At 34.8% G+C, this 17,119-nt stretch overlaps 1 pseudogene; it reads right to left on the bottom strand.

Annotated features, from left to right (window-relative positions):
• Nucleotides 1–13,867: 13,867 nt before the first annotated feature.
• LOC119877295 overlaps nucleotides 13,868–17,119 on the bottom strand; it is a 40,066-nt pseudogene continuing 36,814 nt past the window's right edge.

Raw genomic sequence — 17,119 nt, 5'->3', positions numbered from 1 at the left:
ACATTTGAAGACAAAATATTTTTCTTCTTGATAGAAAAAGTAGCATAAAAGAAAATGTACAAACTCATTAAGAGTTGTAAAGCTTGTTATTTGGAATGGGTGGGGGACATATGAGACAATGATTAGCCCTACACTTTTAATTAGTTTAATCTTAAAAATGGTTTCTGATTTACCAATTACTCACTTCCAGAATACATATATATATATATATTTCAAGTTGCAATAATGTAAAATAAATCATCTTAAGCCAGTCTGGTATACAAACAAGAGGTGGGAGATTTTCTTCTCTACAACTGATTCAGATTTATAGTTCAACTGGTAATAGCTGCTTATAAAGATTTTCTTTAAATAGTTAATGATATTCTTGGGGAATTTTCAAATAGCATGATGAACTGTATTTGATTATGTGTTGTGATGGTTAATTTTATATGTCAAATTGATTGGGCCACAGGGTGCCAAGACATTTGGTCAAACAGTTGGATGTGACTGTGAGGGTGTTTCTGGATGAGATGAAAATTTTGAGCCAATAGAGTTAAGGAGATTGCCTTCCTTAATGTGAGTGAGTCTCATTTGATCAAGATCATCTGAATAGAACAAAAAAGATAAGTATGCAAGGAACTCTTTCTGCCTGACTTCCTGGAACTGCAAAATTGGCCCTTTCCTGCCTTTGGATTTGAACTAAGGCATTGACTTTTCTCTTGTTAGATCTCCAGACAGTCAACTGTCAGACAGGAATTTATACCATCAACTATCTTGGTTCTCCAACGTGGTATTGCAAATCTTGTTACTTCTCAGTTTTCATATTCACGTGAGTCAATTCCTGATATAAAAATATTTGTAAACTATAAATATAATAATAATTTATTATATTATTTAATTTTGTAATATAATCATACATTTATGACATAATTAATAATAAATATAATATGATTCTATAATTATACATGTAATATAATTATAATTTATATTATAATATTATAATTCATATTATATATAATTTTTTCTGTTTCTCTGAAAGGCCCTAATACATGTGTGGATTCATTTAAAATGAAATATATGTATTTAAGTACATACAGATATTTAGTTACACATTCATATATACAGTGTATTATGCATACTGTAATGAACATTAAAAGAAGATCATGTATTATTTGTAGAGGACAAAACAATAAAGAAAGAGTTATTAAAAGGTATTGACTAAAACATCGTCAGAAGTTACAAGAAAAAGCAGAGGAGGAGCATATACTTTGGAAAGTTACAGTTTAGATTCCATTACTAATTTAACATTTAGTAGTAATCAGATCGTGGGTATGTTGTGGGAAGGATTGGCAATTTGTGCAAAATCATCCCTTTCAATATTGTATCAAAATAGGACATTTAGAGGAATTGTAATGTTGGATGGTGCCAGCATAGTGAATCTTGGGCAGTCAACCTCAGTCATCATTACCCATACATGATAATCTGCAGGTGGAAACCCACATAAAGAATATGGGCAAAGAGAAATGAGAGTAAAAAGCTCCACCATCAATCACTGACTAAGGTTTCGATTCAACAGGAAACCAAGTTGACCATAAAAGTTAATTATGCTACCTCATATGAAGGCCAGTCCTGAACCCCGGAGTCCATGTTTGAGTAAATGGGAATATATTCAAAAATTGCAAAGATCACCAGATTCCAAGCATGGCCAATTTCAGGTTGTGATTTGGCTCTTAAGTATCAATTTTTCCAAGAAGAAATCTTTCTTCTAGTTAGAATGGATTATTTCTTTTTATTTTTCTTAAGAAATATTTTACAATTATTTTTATTCTTAGTTAAAATGTACATAACTGAAAATCCTTAGGTATGAATTTTATAATATAGAGTAATGAATGTGATAACAGTACGTATATATTCCATTACATTTCTCATACTTTGAAAATTTTATTTTGCATTTGTTTTCCTACTCTTTCCTATTATTAAAGCATAGGTTGCTGAGCCCCACCTCCAAAGTTTCTGATTCAGTGGGTCTGGGATGGGGCTGTGGAACTGACATTTCTGACAATTTCCCAGGTCATCTCAGCAACTATGTATTAAGAACATGAGCCCTAGCACAATACGTGGCAATTAGTAAGGCAGAGATTAAATTCTTAATGAATGCATAGAGAAGTGATAATTCCTGATAAAACTTCTTTGTTGAAACTCAGCTCAGAAACCAAGATTAGCTTTAGCTCTGGAGTGGAAGGTCTTTGAACATTTATTTGATGGAGTTTACATGGGACAGGAAGTTAGGGGGAACTGCTTAAAGTTTGAAGCAGTCATAAATAAAAACATTTTAGTATGAATATGATGAGTAGTTATATAAACACCTTAAATTTGTGCTGTCCCTTTTAAACAATTAATTAGCAAATATATTTGTTGAAAACCTGCTTTGATAAGTCACTAGTAGCACATTCACTGCAGGTTATGGGCTAATTTTGTACTGGTCAAATAGCTTTTGTATTGTTTTTTCTTGCACATTAACTCCCTTGCATCTTCTAACATTGACTCCTCTGGCTACATACCTCTGCAGACAAAAATAATCATATTTCCAAAATCGTGCTGATAATGTAGTGGTTGTAATGTACTTAATAGCCTCTGATTTAAGCATGTAGAGCATTAAATGGACAAATAAAAATTCACATGCTAGGGGATCACTGTAGAAAAAGCAGGAGAAAAAATTAAAACAGAATTAGGTAATAGAAATTGCCTTTGGTGTGTGACTATCCCAAGGAAAGATGGGGTTGGGGAGGTGCCTACTTATCAGAAGATATTCTACATGCTTTATAAACATGTGCATGCATTGCTTTGATTATAAAAATACAAAAATAAGGGTGTCGGGGGAGGGGGCTCATTCAGTTAAGCAACTGCCTTCGGCTCAAGTCATGAGCTCAGGGTCCTGGAATCGAGCCCTGCATTGGGCTCCCTGCTTAGTGGAGAGTCTGCTTCTCTCTCTTTTTTTTTTTTAAGATTTATTTATTTATTCATGATAGACATAGAGAGAGAGAAAGAGGCAGAGACACAGGAGGAGGGAGAAGCAGGCTCCATGCACCGGGAACCTGACGTGGGATTCGATCCCGGGTCTCCAGGATCGCGCCCTGGGCCAAAGGCAGGCGCCAAACCGCTGCGCCACCCAGGGATCCCCTGCTTCTCTCTCTTGTCCCTAGCTCACGCTCTCTCTCACTGTCTCTGTCTCTCAAATAAATAAAATCTTTAAAAAAGTATAAAAATAGATACATTCAAAAACATTAGACATATATAAATAATTATGCCAATTTTCACCTACTTTGGAGGTTCTATGACCACTTTCTTTGTGGAAAACCGATATGTTCATTAGTATTTACCACTTAATCACAATTTATCTTGTCATTTCATTTTCACTAATGTACATTTTTAAGATTTTTAGCTCCTTTATTAATATAGAGAAATATTTAGAAATCTTTATTAATATAGAAATTCTAAAGAATAGGACAACAAATACCCATTTAGAGCAGCTCGGGTGGCTCAGTGGTATAGTACCGCCTTCAGCACAGGGCATGATCCTGGCGACCCCAGATCGAGTCCCACATCCGGTCTCTGCATGGAGCCTGCTTCTCCCTCTGCCTGTGTACCTGCCTCTCTCTCTTCCTGTGTCTCTCATGAATAAATAAATAAAATCTTAAAAACAAAAAACAAATACCCATTTATCAGTAACCTAGATTCACCAATTGTAAAGTTTTACCACACTTAATTTTCTTCCCCTTCTTGGGATCCCTGGGTGGCTCAGTGGTTTAGTGCCTGCCTTTGGCCCAGGGCATGATCCTGGAGTCCTGGGATCAAGTCCCACATCAGGCTTCCTGCATGAAGCCTGCTTCTCCCTCTGCCTCTCTCTCTGTGTCTCTCATGAATAAATAAATAAAATCTTAAAAAAAAATTCTTCCCCATCTTTACACATATAATTTGGTTTTGGTGTTTGTGTGTGTGTGTATGGTGCTTTTTCTAAGTCATAGATAATTACAATTCACCTTTCATACTTTCTCATGTGCCTTTTAGGAATAATTTTCTACATAACCACAATAGTATTATACCTCTGACATTACAGTAAAATTCTGTTATCACCAAATAGAAAGTTCATGTTCAAATCCCCTCAATTGCTCCTTTCAGAGCTTTTATTATCTTTTTTATTTCGAAAATTCATCCAGTTAGGTTTACATATTGTACTTATTTTCTGTTTAATATCATTAAATCTAGAACTCTCCTTATAACCTTTCTCTTAATATTGACTCTTTTAAGGTATTTAGGACCATTATTTTGTGTAACTGATCATTTTCTGAGTTTTCTATGAATATTAATTTCATAGAAAATCATTTCATATTAAACATTTTTTGGCCAGAAAACTATACCAATGATAAAGAATGCTTTTTTTGTTTTGTGCCGGAGATATGTAATTTGAAAATGTCCCAAAACTATGATGCTAAATTTAATGTCAGTTAACTTAGTAAACACCAAATATCTTCATTTTATTTTGTTTTATTTATTTTATTTTTTTAAAGATTTTATTTATTCATTCATGAGGGACACACAGAGAGAGAGGCAGAGACACAGGCAGAGGAAGAAGCAGGCTCCTTGCAGGGAGGCCAATGTGGGCCTTGATCATGGGTCTCCAGGATCATGCCCTGGGCTGAAGGCAGGCACTAAACCACTGAGCCACCCAGGGATCTCCTTCATTTTAAAAGTATATTGTCCCTTTATCATACAATTTGTTAGCAATTTGTGATGTGACATTTTGAGACAATGTGTATTATTCCCTATTTTCACCAAATGATTTTGCATATATTATGATTCTTGCTAAAATATTACTTTAGTGATACCAAAATGATGATTTTCTTATGACAGTATGTTTTCCTTTTAGGCATAACTTCATCAGTCTTTGAGAACCTCCTTGCTTTCTCATAAAACAATGTCCTTTCAGCTGATATTGTATTTTTCCAAACCCAGACTCAAAATAAGTTATCTTTGTAATAGTTCAGTGACTTTTTTTTTTTAGTTCAGTGACTTTTAAAGGGAGTGGTATTCAGAATAAGCATCTCTGTTAGATGATTGTTCTAAGATGTTTCACTGCTTAGAATTAGAAAAAAACTATGTATTTATATTTATACTTATAAATATTTGAGTTCATGTTGACATTCCCAATTTAGATTTACCACTGAGAAAGTTTCTTTCTTTACTTTAAAAAAAATATTTGCAGTGCTTTTCTCTTACAGAGGAAATCTAGGTTCCTACTACTATTAAAATATTTACTTACTTATTTCACATTATAATGCTCATAAAATAATTTCATAATTATAATACCAATATTCTAAAAATAAACAAATTAAAGTTTAATATTTCTTTCTAATTGTGTTTGCCCTTAGAGTATATCCCTCTAAAGATATGAAATTATTTTGCTATTTTAAAATTTTAGTGGAGAGAATGTTTTCACCCCAGAGATGTAGAGAGAATAAGTGAAAGTATTCCTCTCAACTTACAATAAGAAAAAAGCTGGACAAAATGCAAATCAGTTTCCTTTCTAGAATCCATCAGAAAACTAAGGTTGAAGTATAAACCAGTAACATGAATTCTGGGGAGAATCACTAACCTGCAGGGAGATATAGGGTCTAAGGATTTGTTTTGCTGGGGCAGAATTACATAAGCTAATAAGAAGATTAAGCAGCAATTTTTAATGAGTTGCCAAAGGCCTATTATTCGCTGGCTAGAGACCCTGGACACAGAAGACTCTGACTCTCTAAGCTTTACCTCATCGGGAAAATTGGTGAAAATGTTGAGAAAGTTTCTCCCATGATGAGGGTTGGGAGAGGATTATAGCCCCAAATAATCTTCTCTTTTTTATCTACATAGCAAAAGCCTTACTCTGCCGAGAAAATAAATAAAAACAGTAGCTTTGGAATCTGGTGGAAACCCATTGCAGTTAAGGCATGGGGGATAGGGAAATAAAAATTTTAAAAACTCTACCCATGGGAGCTACAGGAATATATGTTAAGACCAGCACCCCAAACAAAAGGAGGGATGGAACACAAAGAAGTGCCTGCTTCATTCTAAGACTTCATCAAAATACCAAAGAAGTTTTCCCTGTGCCACATCACTATGTGGACAAGGAATACAGAGAATAATAAGAAAAATTTACAGCAAATGCCACATGGAGGGTTAAAAAAGGATAGATTTCATTTGAAAAGAAATACAAAAGAAAAATTATATTACATAATTTTTCAAATGTTTTTTCAATTTGAGTTTCCAAAGCAAAGCTAAGGTGCTCAAAGGCAAAAAGGAAAAAACTTTCATAAAAATTTGTAGACCAATTGTCCAGAAACTAAACACAAAGTGAGCATAAGCAGAATCTGACTTGTGGTGCACCCAAGGTAATGTTACCAACCTCAAACTTTATACTCAGCTCAACTACTGATTATATAAATATAAATTCCCACATAAAGCCCTAAGAGAAAGAAATCCTTGCTCATCTTCAATCATAAAGGTATCTAATGCTCTATACAACATATCCAGCTTTCAATAAGGAAAGAAATAAAGAAACATTGGGAAAGAAAAACAATGGAAAGCAGAATGTAAAAAATAGCACAATCATCAGAATCAAATTTATAAGAGGAATAGTATTAGAAGGGATAAAAAAGTATAAGAAAGTATATATATGTGTATATATATGTGTATATATATACAAAGCCCTATAATGTGATGGTCCTATGACAGGGTTTTCAGTAGACTCAAGACAGTCAAGAATAGAATTGTTGAACTTTTGGTAGGTCTTTAGAAATAACCCAGCTTGAAAAATAAAGGTAACATTGGTGAAAACAACACACAAGAGCTATTGGACAATAGAAACCATTTTAGAATGCATGTGTTGGAATCCCAAAAGTAGAAAAGGAAATGGAGAAGAAGAAATATTTAAAGAAATTATGGCCAATTTTTTCCCCAAAAGTTAATGACAGGTTTTAAACCAAAAATTCAGTAAGCTAATAAAACACCAAACAAAATAAAGTTTTATTTATTTATTTGTTTATTTTCACATAGACATATTCAAACTACTGGAAAACATAGAGATTCATGAAAGATAATGGGAGTGGGCCCATGAGCTTCATAGGAAAGAAATAAGAGATGACTCACAGTTATAATTCATGCAAGCGAGAGGAACAAAATAAATGCAGAAAAATACTGTCAATCAGGAATTATATATTCAAAGAAACTAGCCTTCAAAAATGAAGGAAAAATAAGGATTTTATAAGTTAAAAAGAAAAAAAAAGACTTCAGGTGTCCTCTGCTAACAGGCTACAAAGAATGCCAGAGGAAGTTCTACAATGAGAAGAAATGTGATATAGTTCAGACACTTAAATTCACAGAATGGAATGAAATGAAATGAAATGAAATGATACATTGACAAGGAAGTAAATTCTCCAGGAATAGGTGACAATACTAGGTTATTCTTTATACCTAACAACAAAGCTTTATATATGAGACATACAGATATTAAAAGTGTTATAGATATATGCACAGCTATAGTTGGAGATTTCTATAGTCTTCTCTGTGATTGACAGAACATCTAGGGAGATGTACAATAGATTATAGAGACCCACACAAAACTGTTAGCAAAACTGATAGGTATAGAACACTCTACAAAGAACAGAAGAATATAAAATCTCCTTATTTGTACAAGGAACATTGACCCAAATAGCCCATATTGTGGGCCATAAAACAAATCTTAGCAAATTTTAAATGAATATTAGTCATATTAATTACCTTCCAGTTCATAACTATTATTTTTTAATATTTTATTTATTTATTTGTGAGAGACACAGAGAGAGGCAGAGACATAGGCAGAGGGAGAAGCAGGCTCCATGCAGGAGCCCAAAGAGGGACTTGATCCTGGACCCCAGGATCATGCCCTGAGTTCCTAACAATATTAAAATAGAAATCTGTTAACAGAAATATTTCTGGAAAGTGCCAAGATAGTTGGAAATTAGGTTACCATACTCCCAAATAACTCCTAGATCAAAGGGGATGTCTTTTAGGAACTAAAACTTAGTTTGAACTGAATAGGAATAAAAATGCAACATTTCGAGCATTTCAGGAAAAGCAGTGCTTTGGGAAACATAATGTCACTAAGTTATTATAAAAAAAAATAAAATAAACGATGTCTTTAACAAACAAATGAAAGAAGAACAAATTAAACTCAGAGCAAGCAAAAAATAAAGACAAGCATAAATAAATAAAATTTAAAACAAAACTATATATAAAATCAATGAAGCAAAGATCTGCTTCTTAATGAGAGTTACAGTACAGAGAATATAGTCCATGGTATTGTAATAGCCTTGCGTGGTAACAGAGGGTAGCTACACATATGTTGAACATAGCACAATGTAGAGTTGTTGAATCACTATGCTGTATACCTGAAACTAATGTAACATCTTCTGTCAAATATACTTAAAAAATGGATTCTTTGAAAGAACCAATACCATGTATGAACTCCTATCAATATTGGCCATGAAAAAAGATAAAGACATAAATTTCAAATAGTAGAGAAGAAAGGAAGTGCTATCTTATCTTTCCAATGTCTGAACCCACAGACATTGGAAAGATAAGAAGTGAATAATGAAACAACTCTTATGTCCATAAATACAATAAGTTCAATGCAATGGACCAAGTCCTTAACATACATGAGCTAAAAAGACTTAGTCAAGAAGAAACAGGTAGGGAAGCCTGGGTGGCTCAGTGGTTGAGTGTCTGCCTTTGGCTCAGGTCATAATCCCGGGGTCCCAGGATCAAGTCCCACATCGGGCTCCCTGCAGGGAGCCTGCTTCTCTCTCTGCCTATGTCTCTGCCTCCCTCTCTGTGTCTCTCGTGAATAAATAAAATCTTCTTTAAAACAAAAAAAAAAGAAGAAACAGGTAACCTGAATCGCCCTATAATTATTTTCAAAAGTTGATTTGTAGTTTAAAACATAGCCAAGCCCATATGTTTCACTATCAATTCTACCAAACATGTAAAAACATAATAACATTCCATGCAATATTTGAAAATAACAAAGAGGTTTTTTTTTTTTTTTTTTTTAATGGAGAAATGTACCATATCTATGGAATGGGAGACACAATATTATTACTAGGTCAATTATCTCCAATTTGATCAAGGGAATTAATAGATTCCTATTTAAAGTCTAAAAATGTATCTGTTTTAAAAGGCAAATAAACTACAATTACCAAATAATTATGTAAAGAAATATAAATATTTAGGACTCACACTGTCCTGCCACAGATCTCAATATAAAGCTACCATTGTCAAGACTATGTTTTTGGTGAGAGGGTAGACCCAGAGGTCAAATGGCACAGAATAATGAGCCCAGAAATATACCCATGAAAATATAGTGAATGGATTTATGACAAAGGTACAAAGACAATTTAACAAAGAAAAGGTACTATTTTCACCAACTAGAATACAATAATCAAACATCTACAGGCAATGAGCTAATACAAATAAAACAAATATCATTGGCTTATGTCTCACACTTGTGCAAAATGTAACTCATAAATGATCATAGACATAAGTGCAGGACACACAACTATTAAAACTCTCTGAGGAACTATAAGAAATAGTCTGATGATCTTGAGTTTGACAATAAGTTATTACACTAAAGGCATTATCCGTAAAAGAAAAAAATTGTAAGCTAGATTTATCAAACCCAGGAGCTTTTACTCCTTAAAAGAAATTGCTCTAATTGAAAAGAAAAGCTGCAGAATGGGAGAAAATATTTGCAAATCACATATCTTCTAAAAGACATTAAACGGAATAGTTTTTAATCCCTTACATTCCAATAGGAAAGTAAACAACTCAATAAGAAATAGAATATTGGAACAAACAACTTACCAACAATAATATTGGTGCAGAAAATAAGTATGTTAAATGATTCTCAGCATCATCTGTCATTAGAGAAATGCAAATTTAAACCACAATAAGATGCCATATACATCTATTAAATGGCAAAAATAAAAGCAAATAAAGCAGACAACAACAACAACAACAAAACACTGACAATGTCAAATGCTGGGAAGAATGCAGGGCATCAAAAACTCTCATTCATTTCTGATTCCAGTGAAAAATGTCACTGTCAACTTAAAAAAATAATCATATATGCACTTACCATAGGATTCAGTAATACTGTCAGTAGATTTTTATCCAAGTGAACTAAAATCCATGACACCAAAGCCTATATAAAAATATTTCTAGTATTCATGATCAAAAACTGCAAACAACCTAAATGTCCTTTGATAGTTGTGTAAACAAACTATGATACACCCATACAATGCAACGCCACTTAGCAATATAAAGGAACACATTATTGATTTTTATTCGTCCACATGATGGATTATAAATGCATTTTAATAGGTGAAAGAGCAAGACCCAAAAGCTGTTTACTGTGTGACTCCTTTGATCTCCTGTTCTGAAAAGGTAAGGCCATAAGCAACAGAAACAAAGATCAGTTGTCACCCAGGGTTGGGACACTGGAAGCTCAGCTGACAAGGAGGGAGGCCACATAAGGAGATGTTAGTGTGATCGAACCATTTTTATGATACCATGGAGGAGGATACATGACCGTTTTTTCCAAACCCATAGAACTATATATGGAAGGGTGCAGAAAATGTATGCAGATAATTTGAAAACAGGAGCATGCTGTGGAAATCCAGAATGAAATGTGAACTCTGACAAAAGAATGCACTCTTTTGCAAATGTATAGCTTTTCTGCTCCAAAGGAGATAAGTAAAAAGGAGATGGCCTAATGACTTTGGAAAGCTGCATGTTGGGTCTATTCTGTAAGGCCCACAGTAAAAATAACTGTACATACTCTGCTTAATTAATAACTTAGTTTGCCCCAGGGATTTAATTTAGCAATTTTGGAAATACTTTGCACGATGCTAGAATAGAACACACAAGTAAATAGATTACAGATAAAAAGGAGGCAGATTTCTTACTACATAGAAAGAAGTTACAAATCAGCATGGAGGAAAAGACTAGAAGAAATACTGTGGTACTGGATTGGAGTTAGACATCAATATGAACTCCAGTTTATTTTATCCATACAGATAGAGAAATAAATATAGATGAGCATCTACACGGGTTATGATACCTGCATATATTTCGTAGTTCTCTCTGCTCAGATAAACTAGAAACAGGGATGCCACAGTATCAGTGAGCAAAACCCAGTGCACAGATCCAATTTCTGAGCACCATTCAACAATAACAGGAACTGTATATATGTATACATCCTGTTTGATACAATGAGAAGGGTATTTCACATTTGTGGTGTTCTTCCCCAAGTCCATACTCCCAGTTGTATCGTGAAAAGATCTCAGACAAATCTAAATTGAGGCTTATTGTAAGGACGAGCTGACTGGTACTTTCAAACCCAACAGGGTCCTGGAACACAGGGCAAGACAAAGAAACTGCCATATGTTAGTGTCCAATAAATATAGAATTGTGAAGACTATCTGCAATGATATCATGCATTGGATTTTGAGAGAAAAAGGACATTAGCAGAAAAGCCTATGATATTGGAACAAATTTGTGAATAGTGCTGGGCCACTATGAATTACATGGGCTTTATATATAAAATAGTTTGGGGCTACTGTGAATTTCATGGGCTTTATACATGTACCATAGTTAGGTAACATTAGAGAAAGTGGGGGACAAATAGTACTGGCTTTGCAACTTTCCTATAATACCTAAAATTATTTTTAATTTTTGTGTTTAAAATATCAGGGAGACAATGTGGTTGAATTGCTTTTATATTCAGTAGTTCTTTGCCAGCCTTACAGATACAGGTCACCATTTGTAATGTAAGAGTACATTCTAGCTAAAGATTCATTATTTTCATCTTCATGATTATTTATTTATTTTAAAGATTTTATTTATTCATGACAGACAGAGAGAGAGGGAGAGAGGCGAAGACACAGGCAGAGGGAAAAAGCAGGCTCCCTGCAGGGAGCCCTATGCAGGACCCAATACCAGGACTCCAGGAACAAGCCCTGAGCCAAAGGCTGATGCTTAGCCGTTGAGCCACCCGTTTTATAATTTTGAAATTATAAATAATTTGCAGGCTTCAAAACCCAAAGCTATAAAAAGTAATATTGGATAAATCTTATGTCTAGTTCTCTTTCACCCTGTTTCTACTTGTCCCTGAATGTAATGATTTTTATTACTTTTCAGTTGATCTTTCAAGTATTACTTAAAAAAAAAAAAGACTATTTTGTTTTCTGGTGTTTATTTTGGTATTTAGAAAATCTAAGTTTATAGGCTCATGTTTAATGTTATACTGAACCCCTTATATTATAAAACTAAAGTTTCCCTTGGCCACCTGCTGATGGGAAAGGCCTCTTCTGTTACATTTCTCAGAATGGGTTAATGAATATAATATCTCACAAGTTCTTTCTTGCATGTTTGAAATTGTTTTTCTATAACCTGGATGACTTAACTCAATTTGCCTGGATGTGACATGTATTTTTAATTAACTTCATTTCTTATGCATCTTTCCTCCCAATTTCTTGCTGGTCCTTTAATAGGCAGATCATAAAGTAACACAGTGCAGAGCAATCATTTTCTCCCTGAAAATCATTGAGCTAATTGCCTGCATTTCACTTTTGTTGTACTGAATCATGTGCTGCAGGATGATCTTTTATGTTATTACATGAAAGCATTACATTATGCAAAAAGTTATTATAGACAACTACCATGAGGGGAGGCATTACACCATGTGTCCACCACTCTATCTCTTGTAGTTTGTTTGTTTTTTTTTTCTTTCCTTCCTATTTCTCCACATTCTTACTTTAAAAATATATACTTTCCCGGGGCACCTGGGTATCTCAGTAGGTTAAGCCTCCAACTCAATCTCAAACTCCAGTCTTAATCTCATGAGTTCAAGCCCTACATTGGGCTTCACACTGGGCATGGCATAAATATATATATACATACATATATATGTATATATGTTACACATATATATGTGTATATATGTAATAAATTTATTTATATATATATCAATATATATTTATATTCCTTTTGTGTCATTCTCACTTTTTCCTCCTGAATTCCATGGTTAGAAATTTATGTCACCATAGTTTTGTAATGAATTATAATGTTCAAATTCTGTTGTTTGATTAATCAGTATTAGTTGTCCTCTGGATGTTTGCTATAGGGATCAAGCAAATGCACAATGATTCAGTTAATCATTCAGTGAATTACTTAATTAAGAAACAAAGGTGGTGGTTAAATAATTCACCTTGTTTTTACTTTAACACATGGATATCCTCCACAGGGACCCAATATGGAGCATCTTACACTTCATTGGTAACCATCAAAAATATCTAGCTAATCTCTTAATTAGTTGATGCATATTTATTCATCTAGTCAATGAAAATTTTATTTTGATTTCTTAATATGTTCTAGACCCAGGAGATATAGCAGCAAACGAAAAGAAAAAAACAGAACAAAACAACTCTTACTCTACATAGAGAAGCAGCACATCTCAAGAATGGAGCCAGGTGAAGTTGGCATTGAGAAGAGATTTAGAGACACAGACTATATATTAAGTTCCCATACAGGTTCTTGTACACAAAAGAAGTGAAGAGGAGAAATCTCAGAAAAAAAGGACTGGGATTCTGAAATATGAGTGTGTGTGGAAAGTAGACACCATATAGCATAGCACCTTAAAAAAGGATGTAGACATCATGAAGAATTACATGCACTGATTGGACAATAAACAAATATTTAATTACACACTTCTATCTTTATTGATAAGCCAGTGTACTTTAGGTGGGCCCACTGTTTTTGTGTATACACACATATATTCATAAAATTATACGAATTATGACAAATTCATAGAAAGTTACAAATACAGTATAGAGAGTTCTCATGTACTCTTGACCCAATCTCTCCCAAGGGTTACATCCTTCATAATTACAATACAATTTTAAGTACAGGAATTTGACTTTTATATATTGTATATACTTAATTCTATTTTTTATTACATTTGATGTATAGTCACATGACCCCCACCACACTATGCAAATATGCAGAGTTATTTTATCACCAGAAATGTTTCTCTAACTATCTCTTTATTGTCATATGCACATCTCTTCCCAAATCATCCCACAACTCTGGCAACAACTAATCTGTTTTTCATCTTATAATTTTGTTGTTTTGAGACTATTAAATAAATTGAATTATGCAGTATATGACCACTTTGAGACTGGATTTTTTTTCACTCATCACAATGTCTTTCAGATGCTAAGTTGGTAGGTGCATCAAAAGTTCAGTCTAAAAAAAAAGTTCAGTCTATTTTGGGGAGCCTGGGTAGCTCAGTTGGTTAAGTATTGCTCAGGCCATGATCCCAGGGTCCTGGGATTGAACTGTGGGTTGGAGTCCGTGCTAGACAGGAAGCCTGCTTCTCCCTCTCCCTTTACTCTTCCTCCACCCCACTATGTAAAACTCAAAGCAATCTAACTATTTTTCTACCTGAGATCAAAACAAATTTCTTTTTTTCCTATCTAAACATAATTCTTGGCATTGAGGTAAATCTGAAATTCTCATGTTACTCATACATATTTACACATTATTCTTCAAAGATTAATGACAAATTTATGAGGTCAATAGGCATGTAACAGGACCAGGATACCACTAATATTGTGTGGGGAAAAAAGCCATGCATTTATACAAAGAGTTCCTGGTCAGAGCAATATGAAATGGGATCACAGAATCTATGTACATACATGAATCACCAGAAGTTCAGCAATTAAGCTCACTTTAAGAAAATTTATTCTATTATTTAGAGCGGAGGTTGCCAAGTTGTTATACATAACAAAAATATTGTATATAACAGCTCTGAGGCCAAGTATTAGCCTAAATTGACAATAACAGCAACTTAAAAACTAAACCCAACTAGCTTAGCTCCTTATTGTGGTAATACCCATTTTACTTTGTGGCCTATAGGCTTTCTTGAAGGAACAACCTCTTATCTCTTGCCTCTCCTCCTTGTGCTCCCCCTGCCTCCAGCTCCCTTTTGCATGGCTGTCTTTGGCAATACTTCTAAAGAGCAAAAGAACCTGCTGAAGAAAACGAAGAGGGTGAAAAATTTCACTATATACAATGTACAAAAACCATTCTAAAGTCCAAACTGAGAAAAACAAGCACTAGAAGGAAAGCAGAGCAGTAGTATATCCTCAAGGGAAAAGAGAACATACAAAAATAAGGTGTGTGTACTACAAGCCCATCTTGCACATTATCTCCTGGTTCAAAGAGCATGAGGTCAAAACATCAAACTCTGAAAGAATAATGACTTTGATGGGGCAACTGGAGAAATGAATACATGATAAGCACAGCTGCAGCTTTAGCTATCGATGAATTTCTTTGCTCTGGCACTGGCAAAGTCAATACGATCTTTGTTGATACCAGCCTTTTTGTGTGATCCAGTCTATTTGTGGATCTGTAGCCTCAACCCCATTGCCCATGTCCAGAGCCTTATTTTTCCAATGTCCTAGGATACTGCCCACTTGAGTCAGGTTCTCTTCTATTTCATCATCTCTGGCATCATTAGTTTTAAGTTGAATGGATCTGCTGTTGGCTTTTCCAGTAGTTGCTTGTTGAAGCTGACCATTTGTCACTCGACCTGGCTGGCTACATACCACATTACTAAGAGTGTTGTCTTTGCCATCTCCCCATGTTGCCTTGTAGACATTACTGGACTCTGAGTTCTTTGTTCAAGCAGTTCCAGGTACTCCTCTTGTCCCCAGCAGTTTAGATATCCCCAGACCCGACCCAGAGCTAACTGGGTCCTCTTAACTCCTGTATGAGCCCTGGTATTGCATATTTTCTTTTTTTTTTTTTTAAGATTTTATTCATTCATTCATGAGAGAGGCAGAGAGAGAGTGAGAGCCAGAGACACAGGCAGAGGGAGAAGCAGGCTCCATGCAGGGAGCCCGATGTGGGACTTGACCTGGGGACTCCAGGATCATGACCTGGGCCGAAGGCAGGCGCTAAACCGCTAAGCCACCCAGGCACCCCCCTGGTATTGTATCTTTTTTCTAGATTCCATATGTTCATTGCTAGCATATAGCAATATAATTAATATTTCTATATTTATTTTATAACTTGGGGCTTTTGCCAGACTCAGTTAATATTCCTTGAGGTCTTTTTCTAAAAATATAGATTCTTTAGGGATTCTTGTGTAGACCACTTTCCAATTTTAGGTCACCACTGATAAAATCCTTACCAGGAAGGGCAGAAACACCTCATTATTGCTCCCCGTATAGCCTCCATTGATACCATGGGGAAAGTAGCATTTTCCCCATAAAGCGTTAGCGAAAATTTGGACTCTCCACTAGTTCTCCTCTGATACCACCCTAAGCATCTCTCTGAGCACACAAGCTTCTTGTTCACCATCAAGGACCCTTTTGTGGAATCCACTTCTCTGGACAGAGGGGCAGGCACCTAACTACTCATCAGTGATGAAAGTACTGGCTCCCTCCTATGTCTTCTCTGACATGACCCTGATTGTGAATTTGGGGGGCCTCGTTGCACCTTGGTAAAGGTATAATTTCAGCTTTCTACTTAGTTTTTGCTGGTGGAATTGAGAGTGGGGCCTCAATTCTTTCCTGTGGTATTTGAAATAGGGTGGTTATTCCCAGAAATTTCTGTCCTGCTAGGCTGCCTCTTTTCTGGTCCTTTGGATAAGAAAGCAGTCTTTTTGTTTGTTATTTATTTATTTGTTTGTTTGTTTATATTTTTGCTCGTATCTCTGCCCAGTGATGTATCTGGATTGCTGGCTTCTCCAGTATTTAGTCTGAGACATATGAGACAAAAAGGGAAACCCAGGATACTTACTACCATGCCATCCTTCAGTTACCAATGTTACTAGCCAGGCTGTCTACTTTTCTCACCATTTAGAGGTTATAAGTTTGTTGTGTATATACTATTCAAGACTTGTGCTGCATTTGCCAGGAGAAAGAGGGAAAAACATGTCCAATGCATCTCACCAGAAATAGAAGTCTCTAATATATTTTTAATCAAACTATTTATA

This window comes from Canis lupus, chromosome 19 (assembly GCF_011100685.1).
Source record: "Canis lupus familiaris isolate Mischka breed German Shepherd chromosome 19, alternate assembly UU_Cfam_GSD_1.0, whole genome shotgun sequence".
NCBI lineage: Eukaryota > Metazoa > Chordata > Mammalia > Carnivora > Canidae > Canis > Canis lupus.
The sequence above is the reverse complement of the archived record's forward strand: the minus strand, read 5'-3'. Positions and strand labels throughout refer to the sequence as shown.